The sequence below is a fragment of the Hemicordylus capensis genome, chromosome 2 (assembly GCF_027244095.1).
Source record: "Hemicordylus capensis ecotype Gifberg chromosome 2, rHemCap1.1.pri, whole genome shotgun sequence".
NCBI lineage: Eukaryota > Metazoa > Chordata > Lepidosauria > Squamata > Cordylidae > Hemicordylus > Hemicordylus capensis.
In genome coordinates, this window is record NC_069658.1 from 203,325,308 (window position 1) to 203,348,772 (window position 23,465).

The window sequence follows — 23,465 nt, forward strand, 5'->3', positions numbered from 1 at the left end:
CACAAGTGGATTATGCGTTGTGTGAAAAAGTACCTCCATTTGCTGGTCCTAGATTTCCTGGCAATCAATTTCATGGGATGACCCCTGGTTCTAGTGTTATGTGAGAGGGAGAAGAATTTCTCTCTCTCCACACCATGCATGATTTTATAGACCTCTATAAAGGTCTGTGCCTATTCAGGCACAGAAAGAAACAGGGGAGGCCAAAATAGGCCACTGTGATCGGCAGAAAATATGCATCCTTTTCATTGGCTCAGAATGGTATATAAAGACTAAGAGTATTTTCTTCCCCCACCCACCCTCAGTTGTTGCCTGGTCAACAGAATACTTTCAAAAAGGGTCCTGGGCGAGGGGCAAGCAGTAAGCACCCCCGTGACAAGTAATTTGTCCGTCCACCTGCCCCCACCCCCCATGTCTGTTTCAGAAATCTAATGTGTGGGACACAGCTCGCCCACCCATAAATGCACTTCACTCTTTTTGTGTCCCACTCAATTTTAATTTTTATTTTTGGGTTCTGCCACTGACTTTCTGCAACCTGTATTTAAGGCACCATCTAACTCAGCTCCAGCCAGCGATCTCAGCAGTCCAATCCTGGGTTGGAGAAAAAAACACATCAACAGGTTTGGATTTGATTATTGCCACCCACAGTACTGGCCTGCCCTGACAATGTGTAAGTACACATTTCTGTGTGTTTATAAGTGCATAAATACACCATGTATTAAAAACAATCAATATGTTTTTAAAATGGTGCTGCCCAATTAATTGGAGGGACCTTGGCAGCCAATTAAAATGTTTTAATTGATTAGTATAGCTGATTAGGGAATCTAGTATTTCTTGACGTATTCCTTTTGTAAGCATGGCTCTTGCTGCTCTGAAATATCTCAGGGAAGGAGTTCTACAGCCTTAAAGATGTTGTTTACATTCACTCTGTGTTTTGAGTTTGCTGCCCCTTCATGGCCCCCACTATAATCTCTGAGGTTATTTCCTATTGCTGTCACATTGGCTATGCATTCCTGAGTGTTGAGCAATAACTTTCCCCCCATAGGCAGATGTTATGGAGCCTGGCGCAGCAGACTGCTAAGTGCGCAGGCCTGAAGCACATTTCTCAATTCAGGGTGGAAAAATACTATTACACTTAAGATGGTACCTTGAGCCTGAAAGAGCCTCATTGATTATTCCGAATTGCCCGCTCCAGAGTCTCCACTTCTTCTCTGTTGTCCTGCTAACACACATTTAGAAACTAAAGAAATGATCCTTTGTGTATTGATTTTTTTAAAAAGGCTGTTTATGAAAAAGCCATTAAGCTGGCAAATAATACGTAGTTTATTTATTTCTGCCACCGCAAGCTTATAAAAGGAGCTTGATGGAAATAGGATATTCATTTCAAATAGTTGTTGTTATTATTATTAATTTGATTTCTATACCACCCTTCCAAAAATGGCTCAGGGTGGTAGACCAGCCACTCCCAAATGATGTGCGAGGGCCATAAGATAATGGTTAGTGTTCTGCAAGGAATAAAAATAGTTAAATAATGGAAGACTCTGTGGGGGTCCAAAGTGCCCATCCACAAAGGAGGCAGCCCACAGCATCTCTGCATGATCCACTGCACTTCACAGGAAGCTGCCATATACTGAGTCAGACCATTGGCCTATCTAGCTCAGTATTGTCTTCACAGACTGGCAGCGGCTTCTCCAAGGTTGCAGGCAGGAATCTCTTTCAGCCCTATCTTGGAGAAGCCAGGGAGGGAACGTGAAACCTTCTGCTCTTCCCAGAGTGCCTTCATCCCCTGAGGGGAATATCTTACAGTGCTCGCACTGACCCTGCTTAGCTTAAGTGGACAAGTCATGCTTGCTACCACAAGACCAGTTCAATCAGCTACCAATTAGCTACCAATCAGCCCCTGCTGGTTCATTCAGTTACTCCCAGTTAAGAGATTCAACAGAACTACCTGTCCTTAGAGGAGCCTCCCTGCCACTGTTCCCTTTAAGGCATGCGCATGTGCGTGCGCTCACACATTTTCTGATGTCTGCTCAGTTAATTTTAGCTCCCGTATGCACGTGCACACACACAGCCTTAATACTGCTGCCCAGAACAAAACTCATTCCATACACAGATGACAAAAATGAGAGAGAACACTGCTCCCCACCCCCCACAATCAGGAAGCATATTCAGGTCAGTGACTCATGTATACATGGGAGAGGTAGGGCTGCCCAAGTGTCAGCCCCATCAAATAATGGGGGGGGGGCACAAAGAAGAGGCAAAGTGCATTTCAGGGGGAGGGTGAACTTTGTTCCACACTTCAGATTTCGGAAAGAGAAATAATGGTGTATTTCATATTAATGCTCCCTTTCTAAATATAAACTTTCTATAACTAAGCTATAAACTAAACTAGAACTAGAACCAGAAGTGAGCCCACAGGGAACCATTCTTTATATACATATTGATGTAATACTGATTGATAATAAAGAAAAGCACAGAGTATGTTAAAGTGTATTTACTTCAGTCTTCCCAAGGGTCCAACAATGCAAGGTGTCAGAGAGCCAGCTATTTGTGGGCGGGTAGGGGTGCTTGGCCCACTTTTGTCTATCTCTTGGGCCACCAATGGGCTTCTGTACAGGCGGAATCTTGTACAATCTAAAAATAAACCTTCATAGGGGTAAGAGTTAAGTGTACCTCCAGTTTTTATTCAGAAAAAGTGTGCCTCGGGTATTAGAAATTGTGGGACAGTGAACTAGGCCAATGTGTTGCACTCCCCACTTTTGCAAGTAGTAGGACCTCCCAAGCACTCTTGCATAGGGCCAGTTTCCTTATGCAGAGAGAATTCTAAACCTATGCTGCTTCTGTAATCTATATACTTATTTCTTGTAGACAGGCCATGCGGAGTGACGTGGTAGGAAGGAGGCAACTGGCTGAGTTTGCAAGCAGAAGCACCTGATTGGGCAGTGGGGATTCCATATGCAGAGTTTGCAAGCAGAAGCACCTGATTGGGCAGTGGGGATTCCATATGTAGATAGGGAGAAGGAGCCTGTGAGAGCAGAAGCACCATGGTGATTGGGCAGTGGGGATTCCCTATGCAGATAAGGAGGAGGGGCCTGTGATGGTTAAGGTCAGTTGGAATGCAGCTGTTACTGGTCGGAAGATGTTCTGGATATAGAAGGAGAGCAGGCAGGGGTCTGCAAAAAGACAGGTCCTGGGGGAGGAAAGAGCCCCTTCCGGAGAAGGAGGATGCCACTGTGTAAATGAACAAAATCTGTTAACTCAGGGAGGGAGGGAGAAAAAACATGAAGGGAGGGGAGAGAAAGAGTGGAGAAGAGCGAGTGGAAGAGAGAGAGAGAGAGAAAGAAGGGAGGGGGAAGAGAGACAGCAGGAAGGGCAAGGGATGGGCCTGAGCCTGTCAGCAGCCTGACAGGGGAATGAGTGGCCATGGCAGCACTGGCAGCAAGGAAGGGCCCAGGCAACCACTGCTGCTGTTTGGGGCTACTGAGGCCATTGTCAGAGGGAGGCAGGCAGGCAAGGGATGGGCCTGGGCCTGTCAGCGGCCTGAGGAGAACAAGCGGCCATGGTGGTGGCAGCAGCGAGGAATGGCCCGGTCAACCCCTGCTGCTGTTCCTGAAGGGAGGAGCAGGAGTGGGGCTCGGGTGAGGGTGGGGAGGTCTCTGGGGATAGGGGGCTGCAGCTTGGCCAATAGGCGGCAGCAATGCTGCAGCCACGACCAAGAAGGGTGAGGGGGATGGAAGCAATGCGATGGAGGAGGAGCAGGAGTGCAGACCAGGTGAGGGTGGGGAGATCTCTGAGGTGAGGGGAGCAATCAAGTACTAACGCGCAGATGCTCTAGAGCATGCAAGAGTTCCAGCATTGAAGCAGAGAGAAATAATGGCAGCGGTCAGGGTGCAGAGGTGGAGGGCCGGCAGGCGAAGCCCCTCCAGCCAGAAGAGGTGGGTGGACGGCGGGCGAAGACCCACCAGCCAGGAAGAGGAGGCGGTGGCGGGGAGAAATGATGGCGGTGGTGAGGAGGTGGGCAGATGGTGGGCAAAGCCCTATCAGCCGAGAGGAGAAGGTGGGAGGTGGTGGTGGGATGGCCTGACCCTGGCCCGCCCAATGGGAAGAGCTGCGGGGGGGGGAGCAAGCGAGTGAGCTGCTGGGGGGGAGAGCGAGCGAGCGAGCTGTGGGGGGAGAGCGAGTGAGCAAGCTGTGGGGGGAGAGAGAGCAAACGAGCTGTGGGGGGGGGGAAAGCGAGCGAGCGAGCGAGCTGCGGGGGGGAGAGCGAGTGAGCTGCCGGGGGGGGGGAGAGCGAGCTGCGGGGGATGTCACAGGTTCAGTACACAACTGCACAGATGCTCTGTGCAGAGTCAGCTAGTATCTATATATTTCAGAATGTACAAACTGAACAGGCAAGCATTCAGGCAGAGAGTGGTAGTTGGGCAGATCCACAAAAGCAAACAGCATTCACTTAACCCACACACAAACCCATATTTTCTGACTTGGCTGGCTGTATTGCCATTGCCAGACTATTCCTCTCTGCCCCCACATAAGCAGCTGCGGCACGATCAATAGCTGGTAGCCACCAGTCATCAAAAGCTATCGATTTCCATTCAAGCACATACCTTCTAGCCATCAGTGCCCATTGAGGAAGCATTATTAGCTAAACAAATCCTTAGAGAAAAATCATTTCTTTTTGTGACACAACAACAATAGCATTCTTGTTATGTTATAAGTAGCAATTCACTGAATGATTGCAAGTGTCTCCTATACTTTGCAAGTGTCACCTACTTGCCTGAGGCTGTCAGAATGAAACCTCTGAGGTTAGGTAGGTGGCTGTCAAAGAAAGGGCCTTTTCAGTGGTGACCCTCAAACTGTAGAACTCCTTCCTAAGATGTTTGCCTAGCTCCTTTGTTACTATCCTTCTAGTGAACTTTTAATAGTTTCTTCTTGTGAGTTTTTTAAAAATGCCTTTAAAAAAAACCTGGAACTGATTTTATTTTTGTTGGCTCCACATTTCTCTGTTTTTATCTGCTGTTTTAATTTAATATTGTTCTTCGGAGTATTTTATTATTTGACTGTTGTTAGTCATCCTGAGACTTCAGTGAGAAGTGGGGGGATAATAAATTCTGAAAAAAAGCTGAGTAAAACCAAAGTGGCCTATTCTTAAGAAAAACAGAGATTTTCAGATTTTGCAAGCACAGGCTAAAATGTTAATGATAATGGCTACTATTTTCATTGGCTACTATTGCTCTTCCGTTATGCAAAATAGCCTCTGCTCTCTAGTTTTTGTACATAACCCGGCACTGTATGCTAGATAATAGGGCCTTGATGAATGGACTTCAGTGTCCAGTGGCACTCCAAGCTCCTTGAATGCACAGCACCCACCTAACCTGCCTGGTTGCTGACAGGGGCAGAAAGGGATGGTTTATGCAATTTTGAGCTTTGAAAAAGCAGGTGGGCTGTTTAATTGTGAATTGTTTAATTTTTGAAACTATCTGGGATAGTCTGTCAAGAGATTTCTGGCTGACAAAAGGAGCATTTTAGAATCTTGGGACACTGGCAAGATGTAAAAATAAAAATAAAATAAATAAAAATAAATAAAATAAATGTTGCTTTGGGATAGTTATGTAATGCATGTATGCTTGCTTGCTACTAGCTCAACCTGTATATTTACAACAATATACAGTATATTACAAAAAAGCACTATATGTCTCTAGTGCTCTCTCAGCCAAAGGGATACTAACTAGCCCTTTAAAAAACTTATTTGGAGTGCTCAAAAGATTTTATAGTCTTCAGCATCTTAGTGCGCGAATTTATTTTCATGGCATGATATATTTTTAAAAGTTGCCATTGCTGTGTAGATTAGCATCATCATCATTCTGTGGGGAAGCTGTTTAAATGGACTATATTTGCTTTACTGTTTTTATATGGCCTCATCATTTAAGAAGTGGTTTTCAAACTGTGCAGCCAGGATCCCTGAGGTCCCTATTAGGGGATCAACAATGGCGGTCAAGCGTCTTCAAAATACAGCTTGCCCAGCATCACCAATCTTCCCTGGAAATGTACGGCTGCAGAGTGGTTTGTGGTGCATTCTAGAGGCATATCTACACCACAGATTTAAACTGGTGTATTAATCCGCTCCCCTGTAAGAAACGCCAGAAAATGTTGTAGGTGGTAGTGGTGGTGGTGATCTCTAACAGAGAATGGTTAGCACCATCACTAAACAAAAAACCCAAGGTTTCTTTGGAGTAAGCCATGGATAGTTAAACTGTCATGGCCCTGACTTTGAGCAACAGTTAGGACTCAGATCCCGCGAGGGAAGGTCAAAGTAAATCTTCATCATCAGCACTAGCTGCAGCAGGACCCAGGACCCAGCAATGAGAATGAACCAGGCAGCAGGGAACCTCAAGATTTAGATTGTGAGCCCTTTGGGGACAGGGATCCATCTTATTTATTTATTATTTCTTTGCGTAAACCACCCTGAGCCATTTTTGGAAGGGCAGTATAGAAATCGAATAGAAGAAGAAGGAGAAGGAGAAGAAGAAGGAGAAGGAGAAGGAGAAGGAGAAGAAGAACTCAAACCCAGAACTCTGGAGATGGTCCCCACTAAAACAAACTCACTGGAGGGGTCGGATCTGTGCCTAGTTGTCAATAGTTGCCAACATAGGGATCAGGCAGGAGGTGTCTGAGAGAAATTAGGCCCAGGGGCTGCCCCTTTAGGCTTCCACACTCCTCAACAGAGGGATGGAGCCAGATAGAAGCAGGCAGGACCAGGAGGTTTTTCACACATACCTTCATGCTTCACAGATACCTTCAGGTATCTGAAGAGTGAATCTGCTTCACAGCAGATTCGCAAGATGTTTAATTCGGGGGATTAAATGGACAGTACACATAGGGTTGGCTCCTCTCCACAATCCCTGGCAGATCTTTTTCCTGTGTATTCCCACTGGCCTGCCTGGGTTTTTCCTCCCACCAATCACCAATCACATGACAGAGAGGAGGAGGCGAGAGAGCTTTGTTGTTGTTGTTTGTTTGACAGCTACGGAGGAGCGGAAGACCGGCATGACAAGTTGCCAAAGGCTCGATCAAAGAGCAGAATGCTTAAACCTTACCTTTTTGAGTGACTGGCTTCATCACCTCATGTCCCACATCCCACCACACATCAAGGGAGAAGTGCGGGGCATAACAGAAGCCTCGGGTTTTTTTTCCAAAAGCTGCTGAAACGAGAGCATTTTTTAAAGCTGGACATACTTTGGGCTAAGCTAGAAGGTGCAGCCTCGATTCAGGGGGGAACAGAGTCCTGTCTTTACTGGTTCCTGATAGACTGCAGCTACTTCGGACTAAATGCATCTAACTTCAAGGTAAATGCAGCTATTATGCGGACTGGCACACTCCATTCCGGAGGAGATTCAAAGTAAAAGCCCTGTGTGTAATGCAGGGGAGTATTTAGGGTAGAGCAGGCATGGCATGTGCCCTGGGCGCCACTTGAAGGGGGCGCCATTTTGTAAAATAAAAATAAAAATAAAAATGGCTGCCGAAAACAAAATGGCCACCGTGCATGCTCAAATGGCCTCTGTGAGGCCCTAGGTCAGGGATGGGGAACCTTGGCACTCCAGCTGTTTTTGGACTACAACTCCCATAATCCCCAGCCACAGAGGCCAATAGCTAGGGATTATGGGAATTGTAGTCCAACATCTGCAGGAGTGCCAAGGTTCCCCATCCCTGCCCTAGGTCATGCCAGGCCTTGCAGAGGCCATTTGAGCATGCGTGGTGGCCATTTTGTTTTCAGTGGCCTTTTTTAAAAAAAAGATTATTTTTAAAATTGGCCACCGCACATGCTCAAATGGTACCTGTGAGGCCCTAGAGGCCAGCGGGGTGAGGGGGAGCCTTTTAAAAAAAACAACCCCACAGACTTTAGGAAGCCCCCAAAGGGGCTACAGGTTAAAAATATTTTTAAAAATTAATATAATATAAGACACTGTACACATATTCAGTTTGGCACTATGTACAGAAAATCAGGGCTTGTGAATAATGAGCTGAAGCTTATGAGCTAGGATTGTATTCATTTGCTCTTAATTTGCTTCTTGTGATAAGTGAGTTAAATGTGATGTCTTAATTATATGGCTATTGGTGGTGAGTTTGTCTTTGAATCAGTGTGGAATCCTTAATATTAAGGCCCACTGGGAGTTTCTTGCTCTCTTGCTCTCATTTTAACTGTCTTTCTGAAAGACTAGAATATATTCCAAGCAGTGACACAGTTTACTCTGCATATCCTTTAATTATTTTCAGAGTATCTGGGAAAAGTCAAATTCTCCATTGATTTTTAAAACTTATGTAACAGTGATGCTACAATGCATAGTAGAGAATTAGACAGGCACTTCTAGTTTTCCAATTACACCTCCACATAGTATTTGGATATTTCATGAGCCCCAGCATACTGAAATTTGTAGTTTTCCAGCGTTTTTTGATCTGGCTAAGTCCACTGCTAAATAGTTTTTGAAATATTAAAAGATTAATGACCCTGACTTGTATTTTTCAGCTGATATTATGGTAACGTTATCTTAAAGATGGGTGTCAGATGCTTGGACAGGGGGCGCAATTTCAGTGCTTGCCCTAGGCGCTATTTTCCCTAGATACGCCTCTGGTGTAATGCCTCCAAGAAACATAAAAGAGCTGGGAGTCCATCAACCAATTTGCTTTCTTGAAGCTCTTCAAAGTCCTGCCTCATTTTGCCTCACCTCGTGGGCCCATGTCAGACTAGGACAGACAACACGTAAAACCTGTTATGAGTTTACTCTCTGGTTACTGTGATGATTCTATCAGTATGACTTTGCCTTAAAGTGATGCCTGAATAGAGTCTAGGATTTGACAAAGAGAATGTTAATGTTTCTTAATGACCGAGGAAACTTCTCCTGAATGGGCAGCTCACCTCCAGGGAGGGGGGGTATGAGACAAGTGCTTGGCAGATTAAAAGGCGATTCTCACTAGCAGCAGAAATCAGCCTGCTGCTCGTGTGTAACAATGGGAGCCATGCAGCTCCTGGTGGCAAGCCTGCCTAAATGCCCTCCCTCTTAAATGAGGTTAACGGCACGAGCGATTGCAGCCACGGCGGACACACTCAGGGAGGGGGAGAGGGTAGGGGAACCCTAGGAATGCACCGCACACTTGCACAGTGCATTACTGTCTGTTTGGCCTATGGCTGCAATAAAAGAACTACTACTACAGTGCATTACTGGGGCTCCGGGGTGGGGGTACCGCATGGTGGTGCTTCCCTTCACCCAACCCCTGGAGCTGCCAGACGAGCCACAGCCGGGCACCCAAGCGAAGACACTGCTCGTCTGGGCAGGCGATCTGCCCACTCAGGGAGTTCTGTGTGATCGTCTGCAGGGAGGTAAGCACTTCCAGGCTTTCTCCCCGCGTAACAGGGTAGTCCTTCCCACTTGATCATGGGAATTGCTACTCAAAGTCTTGTTGTGCTGCCCCTAGATCTTCTTCTCCCCACTTGGGGACATGCAGTGTACATTGTAGTGTAGATCTCTCTCAAGGCTCAGGTCAAATGACACATTCTCCTACCTGCAGGCTTAAATGGTCTGCTTAAAAGTAGAAATACTTCTTTTTTAATAAAACACGCATACAAAACAACCATGGGTGACCTGATTCTGGCTGGGACCATGGCACATAGGGAGGAGAAAGTTAACTCTGCACCCACAACACACCCCATGCAGGTTCCTGACAATGACCCACTTCTCGACTGCTATCATATCCTCCAACATTTCACTAATGAAAATAGGGACATACTGTACTTCTGGATGTGTAAGAAGTGTGGCTAAGCAATCTGGGAGGTGCAATGTACAATGTGTAGCGGTGGGTTGCTCCTGCTAATTGGGCAAAGAGGCACCTCTCAAGTGGCGATTCTCTTTAAATTAAGCAGGTGGAGAGCAACTGGCCCTGTTCAACCCTAGCACAGCATCTGTAAAGTGGTTCTTCCTGGTGTGTACCTTGTGTTTATTATGTGAGCCCATTGGGGACAGGGAACCATCTTCCTTTTATTATTCTTTTTCTGTGTAAACCACTTGGTAAACTTTTGTTGAGAAGTGGTATATAAATAGTAATAAGGGTGTGGCCAAGCAGCCTGGGAGCTGTGATGTGCAATTTGACAAGCATGCCACAAATGGAAAGCAGGTAGTAAAGTGCATGCAGAATACATTATTCTGGATTACCTTCTGAGATTTCACAGATGAAAACAGAGATACCCTTGTAACAACTAATTTTCATACCAAGGACTACTGCCCAGGGCTGTCCTTAGAGAGCCCTGGCGGGGTGCGGGGCCCAGGACAAATCAGCCAGTGCGGGGCCCCTTCCATTTAATTCTAACAGGGATTAAAGGAGTAGGGCCCAGGGCGGTCGCCCTGCTTGCCATGCCCTAAAGACAGCCCTGCTACAGCCCAAGCCCCCCACACATTATAAGGCACTGCTGAAGACTGGATTCCACCCACTGGAGACTGGAGAGGAAAGCTGGTCTTGTGGTAGCAAGCATGACTTGTCCTCTTAGCTAAGCAGGGTCCTCCCTGGTTGCATATGTATGGGAGACTTGATGTGTGAGCACTGGAAGAGATTCCCCTTAGCCGCTCTGGAAAGAGCAGAAGGTTCCAAGTTCCCTCCCTGGCTTCTCCAAGATAGGGCTGAGAGAGATTCCTGCCTGCAACCTGGGAGAAGCCACTGCCAGTCTGTGTAGGCAATACTGAGCTAGATGAATCAATGGTCTGACTCAGTATATGGCAACTTCCTATGTTCCACTGTGTGCTGTGCACTGCATAGTGCCTTGGCATTGTGCACACATGTACATGCAGGTATCCCAGAGACAAGCTGTATCATCCAACCCAACCACTTGGAGATTTAATTTTTAGAGATTCTGGCAAGACAGCAAAATCCTGAAGAACAGCGATTCTAGGAATTGGTGTGAAAGAGACTGAACAAGGCATCCCCAAGAGGCAAAAATGTGGACAGTGATTTACCAGTGACAGCAGATTCCAGAAAGTAGGAACTATTGATAGTAACTCATAGTGCAGCTCCAACAGGGATGGTTTGAGTCTAGTCCATGATTGGCGTCTAGTCTATTCACTCCCAAAGTGGCTGTTTCTGCAAGGAGCAGCTTCAGGAGTGAGGCAAGATTTTCAATAAATGCTAGACTTGGAGAAGGATTAGCCCTCCCTTCCCCACAGTCCCAGATGGAATTGGGCTCCCTACCATGACTTAGCAATAGCAATAGCACTTACATTTATATACTGCTCTATAGCCGGAGCTCTCTAAGCGGTTTACAATGATGTAGCATATTGCCCCCAACATTCTGGGTACTCATTTTACCGACCTCGGAAGGATGGAAGGCTGAGTCAACCTTGAGCCCCTGGTCAGGATCGAACTTGTAACCTTCTGGTTACAGGGCGGCAGTTTTACCACTGCGCCACCAGGGGCTCTTTACCACTGCGCCACCAGGGGTTCTTAGCAGAACATGTAGTTTTTGACCCTCAGGCCCAGTTTGTGCAGAGCAAAGAGAAGGCTCAGGAGGTCTGGATGGCACTCTGTGGCAACTTGAGTGAGCACTTACAAAGGCACCCAGAAAGAATCTCCCTTCATGTGCAGGGTTTCCTCAGCAGCAAACCTATGTGGAAAGGGGGCAGAAGTTTGAAAACTATTGCTTCAAGCAGGCTTATTCTCCTAAATAAAAATGCCACTTCTCCCTCCTCCTCTTTCCCTTTTCATCTTGCACTTTGTGAACTCCCTGCCCCCCCCCCCCGCTTATTGATTTGAAAGCGTGTCGGACACACACATGATCACAAAAGGCTCACAGCTGCGCAGGACAGCTGCATAGGCCATGCAAATGACTCAAGCTATTCAGCCGCAAAGTAAGCCATATGAAATATACAGATATCTGGGGTGAGGGGTGTGGGTGGGAAACCTATGAGAAACTGCAGGCATATAATCCACAGCCTGGCTTCTTGTGCAGAAGTGGAAAAGGAGAACGGAGCATGTTCTATCCACTACATATCTGCAGCAGAGCTTAGAAATGCCCCAGCGGCCGCCTCTCCCTCTCAAACCACCCTCAGAAGGGGGTAATTCGCCCTGGAGAGGGATTGGAGGGAAAGGTTCTCCTCTTGAGTCTCCTGTTTACCATCACTCGTGTCAGAGAAATGTGAAAACTACTTTAATTGTACAATAGTAAAAAGAAAGGAGGGATGGAACCTACCACACTGGTATTAGGGGCATAGCAAGGTTGGAGTGGGCCCAGAGACAAGATTTTAAAATGCTCCCCGCCACTCACTGAAGCTCAGCTCATGAAGTAAAGAAATCTTAAATGAGGCTGAATAGTGGTAACAAAAAGCATAGTAATATATATATATAGGTTTTGTAGATTGTGGACGATGCAAGTCATTTAATGGTACTAGAGAAAGACATGCTGTGCTGGTAGTTCCAGGTCTTAACACTCACATCAGTTTTGGAGGATGAATACAACTGAAGGAAGCCCGGGAGGGTGCGCGGCTGGGGGAGTCAGTCATGTGACTTGCCTCTGCCCCCCCCAGGCAGTGGGCCCCCAGACAACTGTCTCCCCTTGCCCTATTATAGTTACGCCCCTGACTGGTAGGCAAGCAGGGACAAGCAGAGTCGCTGAAACAAAGGTTTATGGGGTGGGAGTAGAGGCTATGCAGAATGCAGTCCCTCTGAGGTCCCTCTGACCAAGGCGAGCCTCTCTCACACTGCCTTCACCTTTGTACACCTGTTTCCAGGGCCAGCACTTTGCTGGACAGCTGCCAAGGCTCTCAGTAGGGCCCACTGTTGACTCCTGAGGCCACCTCTGTGCCCAGAGTCTTCATATGGTGGCGGGAGACCAGCTCCCTTAGGACCCACCCAGGTAGGAGGGGGCCTAAGGAGGGCAGTTTGCCAAGGGCTGACAAAAACCCGGAGCCAACCTTGCTTCATTCCATATCAAAGGAGTTGCTTCATTCCATATCAAAGTGTATATACCTGTTCCTTTTCAATTAAGCTGGCTTTCTCAGGAATTGGATGGAAATAATGGGTTCTGTTCAGGAAGCAAACTACCAGCCTTCACACCCTCACAGGGAGCACATTAGTTAGCTTCTGGAAGACATAGTGGATCCATAGCAGGACCTTCTTCTGGCACTCTTAGGGAAGAAGAGGGTGCTGCTGTAGCTCGCTGGAAGAGCCTCTGAGACCAACAGAAGGTCTCCGGTTCAAGCCTTGGCCTCTCCAGATAGGACTGGGGAAACCCTCTGTCTGAAATCCTGGTTGGGAAACACTTGTGTAGGCGATAGTTGAAACAATCTCTTGGACCTCTGCATTTCATTGTAAGCATCTTGATTTTATGCAATAGATATCTACGGTCAATTCTTACTCTTTGAACATTTCATCGCAGCACCAGTGTGATGCAAGCATTATAACCACCCACTATATATATATATATATATATATATATATATATATATATATATATATATATATATATATATATAGCAACTCTCCCCTAGTGAAACCCTCAGAATACTTATTGTAATCTTACCAGTCTTTTCACCATAGGTACCAATCTTCCATGTATTTTTCCATTTCCTCTCCCTCCTTTCTTTCCAATCACTTTATCCATTATGATACAATACACTTTAGAGAAGCATATTTTCCTGTGGTTAAGAAACACACAATCAAGTCATAGTACCGTACGCAGAGTCAACTCTTAATTAAAGTGCATGACAATGAGTTATTTGCTCATTTAAACATACTATATTGCTTATGTTGAATGACAATCCCATTTTCTCCTATCTGTTCATTTTGTAAACACTTTCAAAATCCAATAAACAGGATTGAGAAGTGGTTAAAAAGATCACAACCTTTTCAGAATATTATATACAAGACTGAAAGGTCAGAAGCCTTCAAAGCTGGCAATCCACAATAGTGACGTGGCCAGAGTACTGCCTATTGCCTAGGAAAAGTAAAGGGAAAATGGTGTGAAGTTGTTTTTGACTTTGTACAAAGAGCTGCAGTTTGTGACAAAAATATAGACATCACAAACAATTGCTTCTGTGTCAGTAGTAGCTTGCCAACAGGGTCATTTATCAGGTTACAAGATGAAGAAATGTGGATGCCATGTGTCCATCAAAGTGGCAGATTGTGCCATCTGCCAAAGTCAATATGAACAGCAAAGTTGTTTGGGAATATGAAGCACCCACCACATTTTTGAACTGGAACTACTACTGGAAGAATGTACTTCCTTACTTATTCTGATGGCCTCTGGCCGTAATAAAGAAATTCATTCATTCATTCATATTCCCCTACCTATGTTCTGCAAGCCTCATCAAAGACTCTTTAAAACACAATTGCTGACATGAGGAAAATTACTCAAAATAGTTTCTTTGAAGTTAAAAGGACAAGTTAGTAAGGGTGTTTAGATCAATTCGCTAGTGAATTGATCCACCACGAATCGGGGGTGATTCGCTGATTTATTCACAAATTGAATTGCCCCTTGAATAAAGAGGCTGATTTGATTGTGAATTGAATCACTCCCAATTCATGCAGATCGATTTGCCAGCTATTCGTTTAGTAGACGCCATTTCGTCTCTGTTTTGATCACTGATTGGTCTCCTGGCACTGGCTTCCAATTGGCTTGAGATCTCCTTGCTTCTTGGCTGGTTAGTTGTCTTTCAAATCAGGTGTTTACAGGGACAACTATGCCCCCATTGGCTGGGGGAGGGGAGGGAGCAGGGAGGAAACCAAAGGAGGGAGTTTCAAAATGTATATAAGGGGCTGCTTGGAGGCAGAGAGCGGCATTGCTTTTGTGCCTCAGGAAAGGAACAAAGTTGGATCAGAGAGACAGAGAGAGACTGCAGCAGCACTGAGCAGAGTGATGGTGGTCCAGGTCTGCCTGCTTGGCTGGCCCCCACACTGTGAGTGGAGAGAGAGAAAGAGGCTTTATTACTGCTTTATTATTTTTTTCTACTTTTCTTCTTCTTCCTGGTACTACTAGAAGCACCAGTGACTTTAACTGGATGCTGATTGGAATTTTATTGCATTATTCTTGCTTCTAGCCCCACACCCAGTGGCTTTAATTACTGAGCTGCTGTGTATGCTGTCCCCTCACCCCCCACCCACAAGTATTTTAAAATAGTAACAGCAGCCCAAAGGCTTTGCTGGATGCTATTTGGATTTTATTTCTTTTCCCTCCCATTACTTGTAGCCAATCCCCTTTAATAACTGGGGTGCTGTGACACCCCCCCCTCCATTTTATTCAAATTATACCAGTAGTACCTTTATCTTTAACTGGGTGCTGCTTGGAATTTTTTCCCTTGTCTGTTTTTTCTTAATAACTGGGGTGTGCTGTGGATGTGAATTTTAACTGCTTTAATTTTGCAGCCCTGCTGTCACCTTTGCTGTCTGAATGCATTTTTGGGTTTTTTGACTGGTGTCTGGTGCCCAGCCTGCCAGGCTCCCTCTGTACCTTTTTTCAGTTTTTGTTTGTTTGTTTTGATTGGGTGGGTAGGTGCCTGACTAGTGCCCACCTACCCTCCCCCAGCTGTTGAGTCCTGGTGTCTGCTTAGCCCAAGAGTGAGGTGTCACTCTCCAAGAGCGACACCTGGCAGACTCCAGCCGAAGACACCGCTCTACTTGTGCCTGCCAACCAGCATCCAGAGCGAGAGGATGTTCCCCATGGCCGGAGGCATGGTGACATCCCATTGCTCACACTTAGATGCTGAGATGGTGGAGCAGCTGCTCTTCCTGAAGGCCAACTTCCTCTTGCTGGGCCATTGAGAGCTGGCCATGGAGGGTGAGTGACTCATGGTCACCTCCACCCACTGCAATACTACTGGCAGCTCACCTCATCTTGGCCATTGTGGCCAGCCGCAGATATGTCGCAGTCTGCCCATTAGTGCGGCTGATGCACGCAGACACACATGCACACCGCTGCATGCCATGACTGATGATGAGATATGGACTGGTGCCCTGACCCAGTGTCAGGCTGTAAGCTGGGGCCCAGCATCAATCTGAGTCCATGGTGTGTTATCCATATGCAGGCAGGCAGGCAGGGATGTACGCTTATGTTGGAGGAGAAGTTAGACTTATTCTCATGGCAAAAGATGATCTCCATTCTCTATGTCTGGCCTTAAGAGTGACTTGTGTTTCACTCACTGCTCTGGTCTGCTCTACAGTCTGCAATCTGCATTGCAAGGTCTACTCACTCAGTCAAAATGTGGCTGAAGAGGTTGTTCTAGTTGAGCTTAGTTGCTGGCTACTAAGGGTGCTGTTGTGGCAGCTGTTGTAAGGAGTCATATTTCTGTGTGAGAGAGCAACTTGTGATGTTACTGCAGCACAGGCACACGGTGGCTGCCTGGCAGTGGATTCTCAGTCAGTTATGCTTTTTTTGGCCATCTTTGGACTGTGTGTTTAGCAAAATGTGCTGTTTTGTGTGGGGAGGGGCTGTGTGCACTTCTGTTCTGCAGTGTTGTTCTTTAACCCAAGGCAGGTTGAATCACTCCATTCAACACAGACACACACGCCACCAACACCGCCATGGCCGATGACGAGATATGGACTGATGACCCTGACCCATGTGTCAGGCTGTCAGCCGGGCCCAGGACCAATCTGAGGCCATGGTGTTATCCAGACACAGGCAGGTATTTCCTGCCTGCCTGCCTGCCTTGAGTTGTGCTTTGGTCTGCTTGTGAGATGGTGGTGTTGTGGTAAGAAATGGACAGCAGCAGCTCCTCTCTCTCTCTCTCTCATATCTTCTGGTGATTGCTATAAGATGAGCTCCATGTCTGGCCCTGAGATTAACTTGTGTTTCATTGGCTGCTCTGTTCTGCTCTGCAGTCTGCATTAAGGTGTACTCAGTCAAAATGTGGCTGAAGAGACATTGTTGTAGTTGAGCTTATGGCTACGCTTGCTGGCTGCTAAGGCTGCTGCTCTTTTGTTGCAATTGTTGCAAGTGAGGACGGAGTCATAATTGTGTAAGAGAGAGCAACTTGTGCCAGTGATGCTACTGCAGCGTGGATGCTGTGGCTGGCATGGGGTCAGTGATTCTGGGCCAGTGGTTCTTTTTTGGCCATCTTTGGACTGTGTGTGTTTGGCAAAATGTGGTGTTCTGTTCTGTGTTGGGAAGGAGGGACTGTGTGTGCTTCTGTTCTACAGTGTTGGTTTGTTTTTTTTAAGACCCTAGTAGGCAGAGGTGCAAAATGTGTGCTTAGCCCATAGGGAACAATGGGGAACTCGAATCACCCAAGTATTCCCCATGGGTAGGCCCTAAGACATCAAAGTGGGTTGGGTGGTAGGGCATGCCTTACCTACATACCACCCAACCCACATAGCAATCAGGCAATTTGTAATGAATTTTTGAATTTTATCTATGTCAGTAGGTCAATGACATCGATAAAAATTTTAAAAATCATTAAAAATCGCCCAATTGCTTTGTGGGTTGGGTAGTAGGTGGGTTGGGTCACCACCCAGCCCAAGAAGCAATCGGAAAATCAGGTGGTGGTTTTTTTAAAATGAATTTTTGAATTTTATCTGGGTCATCAACCTACTGACCCAGATAAAATTCAAAGATTCATTAAAAATTGCTGGATTGCTTTGTGGGTTGGGTGAAAGGAAGGTTGGGTCATGCCCTGCCACCCAAGCTTTGGTGACCCTAGGGTCTTCCTGTTGGGAACAATGGGGTGATTCAAGTTTCCCTTATTTCCTATGGGGGTAATATATGAATTTTCCATGAATTTCCAGTTCATCATACTGGCTGGCTGTGGCTGGATGGCTGGTTCAACAAATTGGTATGGTTTTTTGCTATTCAATTGACTAGTGAATTGAATAGCAATAAACAATTCATGTGCACCCCTACAAGTTAGACAATGTAGAAGTGAGGAGTGTAACAGTATACAGTGCTTTGTGGGGTGGGGGTGGGTGGCCTCTAGACTGGAGAACGGCTCTAACCAGGAAAATCAGGCAGATGGTAAGCTGTAGAGTAGGGCGGCACAACTTTGACCCTTATACTGCAACTTCTATCATCCCCAGCTGCAGTGGCAGTCAGGGATGATGGGATTTGTAGTCTAACATCTGTAGGAGGGCCAACATTGTGCAGCTGTCCGGAAGAGGATGGGGCCATAACTCATTGGTGGAGCTTCTGCTTTCAGGGGCAGCCCAAGGTATTTCCGTGCAAAATGTAGCCTTGCCCCCATGCCCCTGAGGGAGGCCAGTCCCATTTCAAAACCAACTTTTGAAAAGTGCACAGAGGGCAGGGAGAAGGGAAAGTTTGCAACAACCTCCTCTTCTCTCCTTCTGCTTCTTGAAAAACTTGCAAGGAATGTGAGGAGAGGCTTTCCTTGCAAAGCTTGCAATGGTCAGGTCAGTCCCAAAGTGCTCTTCCAATGGCAAAAGGTGGGAGGCATCTTGTTGCCCTATTGGTGCCTCAATAATCTGCCACTTGAGGCAACTGCCTCACCTTGCCTCAGAAAAGGGCCTCCCCATCTGCTTTGCATGCAGAAGGTCCCAGATTCAATCTCTGGCATCTCCAGCTAGGGCTGGGAGAGACTCCTGCTTGGAACCTTGGAGAGCTGCTGCCAGTCAATCTCGACAGAACTGAGCTAGATGGGCCAACAGTCTGACTTGGTATAAGGCAGCTTTCTGTGTTCCTATGCTATAGCTAGGCTCTGTAGGTGTGCTACAGCCCCCCAGATGATTCTACCAACTGTGGCACACTTGCTTTAGGTAGGAATGTATGCTGGGGCTTGATAATAGTGATATAACACATAAATATAGTCCCTGCTAACTGCTCCAAGAGGTACCTTTGAAAGCATTGGCTCACTTATATTGAGGGGGAGAGCAACTTTCCTTAGTCAGCCCAGTGTCACAGCCCTCTCAATGGCTTTTGCTGGTGTTTCCCTTGTGTTTATTTTTAGACTGTGAACCCTTTTAAGAGAAAGAACCATTTTCTAGGGGTGTGCACGGAACCAGCTGGTCCGGTTCGAGTCCAAACAGGACCAGGCCAGTTCGGTGTCTGGCACCCCCTTGAACACCCCATCCCCACCCCGCCGGTTTGGTTCAGTTGAGGGGGGAGGATTCGTGATATGCGGTTTATTTTTTAAAAAATTGAAATTTTTTTAACTTACCCCCTCCAGGGGAGTTGCTCGAGGTGGTGGTGGAGGTCCGTGGAGGTCTCCCCTTCCCCCACCAGCCTCCCTTGCTTGCCAACCTGTTTGGCCATCTCTTTAGCCCATTCGGGCCTCCCCCCTACAGCGTGGTGGACATTTTGGAAGCCACTGTGCCTGCGCAATTGGCCTCTACGTGGCCTGGCATGACCGAAGAGTCATGCCAAATGGACCAAAGAGCCAGACAAACAGGCCGGTTTGGCCAGTAAGGGAGGCTGGCAACGGGGGGGGGGGGGGACACCTCTGCAGATCCCCACCACCATGGCCTCGAGCAACTCCCCCGGAGGAAGGAACTTTTTAAAAAATCACGAACCCCCCCGAATGGCTGGGGTGGGGGGGTTCGGTCCAGAGTCAGACTGAACAGGGGGTGGTTCGGTTCAACACTGAACTGTTGAACTGAACAGGTTTGACGCAGAACATGTTCAACGTCGAACCTGTTTGTACATCCCTACCGTTTTCTAATTTTGCTGCGTAAACCCAATTGAAAACAATAGTATTGAAAAATGGTAATATGATATGTAATATTTATATCACAAATAAATATGTAATGCTAATACTAATAATCATTTTAAAAATAACCAAAGTTAGTGTATAATAACTATTGAGCCACTTGAAGAGAAAAGGCAGGTGGGGGGTGGGGCACACCATCAGAAGTACCCTCACCATCAGATCTATAAATCTTGTGCCTGTATTTTTTCTGGTTCCTGTTCACTTGATTTCTTCCTGACACTATAGCTTCATGTTCTTGCTACTGCTTGTATACATAACAAGGAGAGACTGGAGCCTGTTCTATCCTCTTTCAAGCATACTGTCAGCTTAGCTCAGACCCAAGCATGTTTCACTCTTGGTGATGATGCAGGGAGGAGGAAGAGCTCACCTTGATCTTCAGAGTAGACTAAGCTTACAGTACCTTGCCAGTTATTACAGGTTTTGATTTTAAAAAGGTGCCATTTATTGATCTGAACATTCCCAGTGGCAGTGGGGAGAAGGGAGAGATGAAAAGCAATGGAGCAGGTAGAAAGAAGTTTAACTGCATAGTCTATAAATCTCAGTTGAAAATGAGTGAAAAGAAGTGGTTGTACTTTGGAAAAAACGATGTATTTCAGCTTTTGTTGTTCTGATGGTGCAGCTGACCATCTCCTGAGTGAGTATAAATATAAACAAGTTGTTTAACTGTAATGGTTGCTTTTCAAGAATGGTCCATAATGATGCTGTCTACAAACTGAGAAAGCCTTGTAAAACGGTTTCAAGAATTGAAAGGAGGCCTCTTCCCCTATTTGTCAGCAACACAAAAGCAGGTTTCTTTATTTATTGACATGCCACATTTCCTTTAGGAAGTCAGAGGCATACATGGTTCCCTGCCCCACTTTTTTCCGCACAACAAACCTTTGAAGTAGGTTAGGCTGAGAGAGAGAGTCACTGGCCCAGGGTAGAGGTGTGCAAGCTGGCTTGATTCGGACTGGGCTCGATGTTGAACCGACTTGGTTCGACAGGTCCAAGTTTGAACTGAGCCCAGTTCAAATTGAGCAGATTTGAATCAACTTGAATGGTTTGAGCCATTAAAGTGCTGGGTGGCCATTTCACAGTGGTCATTTTGTGACATTTCTGTCGTGATGCCCGATTGGTTTCCAGTGTGGGGGCCGCCACAGCCACCAGGGGACTGCCAGCCCATCAGGTGGGAGGGAAAGGTGTGCATTCCTGCCATCATAATGCGGGGGGAGCCACATCGCACACTGGAGGAACAACCAGGTGAGTGATCATGTCTCCTGCCAAGGGGAGGCGAGTAGAATGGTGGGGGGGGGACTAGTGGGGTGCTGCTTATAACTGGTAGTGGTATATATGTGCTTCTCCCGTCGCTTTGTTGGTAATTTGGGGGTGCGGTGCAGGTCTGGGGTGGGGGTGGGTTTGTGGGGTACATTCTTTTCCCTCCAGGAAAGCACATTCTAAATATAGAAGGATGGCAGTGGGGGAAAGCACGTGCAACATCTAAATGGATGGCAGTGGGGGGCCAGAAACACATGTTGCTGATTACGCGGGAAGGCACAGCCTTCCACATAACGCAGCAATGCTTGCCTGCCCGCCCTATGGGGGTGGGATAGTGTGCCCCTACACTCCCATAGAAATCTGTCCACATAGACCCAGACAGCGGCACATTCAAAAATCTCATGTACATGCAGTCCATGGGGGGAAAGGGAGGCAACGCCAAGCTTCTAATAACCCCACACACATCCTCGATATGCAGCCTGCTGTGCCAGGCTCTGCAGCTTACATTCCCCTGCATGTGCACAGCACCAAGGTACACCCTGTAACCTCATCTAGAATTTCAGCCCTGAAAAGTAGACCAGCACTGGGCAGCCACTACCTCCGAAAGAAGTACCCACAAGACCTGCCATGCTTGTGGGACAGCCAGAACATGCTCCATACACACGACTGACCAACGTGGAGCACATGGCCCAGCTACGCAACAGGAGGCGTGTTGACCATCTCCAGCTTGCCAAGGAATTTATCACGCAGCTTGCTGAGGGCTCACAGGCCACCAAAAGTGGTGGGGGCTATGGAGTGGTGTTTGAGAGGATGTTTGAGTGGCACACCTACCTTGATTGCATGGCTGATTCTATATCTAGAATTGCCAGCCAGCCACCACTCTTTCCCCCTCAATAACAGCCGCTCTACCAACCTCAGCTGCGGATGCCAGGGCCCTAACTGCCCACACCTCTGGGCCATTCCCAAGCCACTACAGATTCTCAAGGTGCACAGGCACAGTTCTTTGCTCCTATGCAAGAGCACCCACAGGCCAGGACACCCCCTGCCCCACCTTAAGGGATGTTCAGGGTTCTGCAAAGTGGGCGTTTACTATCCACGCCCAAAACACCCTTAAGACCTCCCCCATCAGGAGGCAGCCCCACAGGTGGGTCTCGGCAGCAAGCTAGTACCTCCACATGTGCAGAGCGCATGGCCTCTGCACCATCTCCACAACAGCAGACACTCCAGGTTCCCAGGGACCAGGAGAAGGGCCTTCTGGTGCAGCTCCATAGCAGCCACCACACAAGGCCCCAAGAAAGACAAGGTTTTTCCGTCACACACCATCCCAAAACAGGAGCCAGGTTGCAAGAAGATCTGGGTGCGTGCACAGAAACGCACCGCCCCCACCCACTCTTCCCCTCGCAATAAGAAAGGCACTGTGCAAGGGAGTGCTGTGCACTCACACTCATGCTTGGGCTGTGCAGCGGCAAAGGAGACTGGAGGTGATGCCCATGCACAAGCCACTGCTTCTGAACAGCAGAGCGGAGGGGAGGGCGAGTAAACCCCGCCCCATCCTTCTCCACCACATAGGCTCACCACTCCATGCCCGTCTCTGTGCTTCACCACAGGTAGATGCCCTTGAGCAGGCATTGCTGCAGCCCACCTTGCTTTGCTCCAAGTATCGAATGCACATGAGAGGAGCTGGAAACCCTGACACAAGTTTGCAACCCCCCTAACCATAAACTTCTCAACCCACACGGGTTATCGTTTTATGTGCACATCTACTTGTTCCAAATCATCCCTGTTGGATGCTGTTCCCTTTGAGGTTTGCCAAGAGGCTGCTGCTAATCTGTTCCTTCAAATAAAGCACTTTTCTTTCTTTAGAAACATCTAGTGAATTTCTTTGTTTCAGCCCACACAGTAGAGGTGTGCGTGTGCGAACCAGTTTGATTCGAACCCCAGCTTTACTTGAACCAGGTTGGTTCAGGTAATCTGGGCTTGAACCGACCTGGCCCCACAAAAGCAGGTGCTGGTCCAAGTTTGAACTGGAACAGTTTGGGAGTCAGGGCTACTGACTCAAATGGGCAGCGGCAGTGGTGGCTCCCCAACTCCACCCCACTGGCCTCCTCCAGAGTAGCTGGCCCAGTTCGGGCCTCCACGTGTGTCGAGAGCAGTCCCAAACAACCCAGTCCCACAACACAGTGTTACTTGAGTACTTTGTTCCCGACTGTAACAAATATGCCAGCCTGCTTGGAGGGTCTGTTCCCCCATCTTCCTGGAGTTATGGAGCAGAGCAACTACTCTTCTTTGAAACTGGCATGTTTCTAGCAAGGGCATAGTGTACAAGAGATCACTTTGACTGCCCCCCAGTGGGCAGCTGCTGTGGCCAGCACACACCTACGCTCACTGCCCCACTGCTTGGGGGTGCAGAACTACCAACATAAGCCCACCTGAGGGACATGGGCACATAGATGTCCCCATTTTGTTGTAAAGGGAGTGAGGGGAGAAATAGACAAGGCAGACAGGCTTGCTCTTGTTTCCTGTCCACAA

At 47.3% G+C, this 23,465-nt stretch overlaps 1 long non-coding RNA gene across 1 annotated transcript in view; it reads right to left on the reverse strand.

Moving 5' to 3' along the window:
- Positions 1–471: 471 nt before the first annotated feature.
- The window catches only part of LOC128345795 (uncharacterized), a 97,560-nt gene continuing 74,566 nt past the window's right edge, over positions 472–23,465 (reverse strand). The window contains exons 3-5 of the long non-coding RNA XR_008316649.1: positions 13,553–13,667; positions 1,145–1,219; positions 472–588 (exon numbers count right to left, since the gene is read on the reverse strand). This is a non-coding gene — a long non-coding RNA (uncharacterized LOC128345795). The remainder of the gene's footprint in view (positions 589–1,144; positions 1,220–13,552; positions 13,668–23,465) is intronic.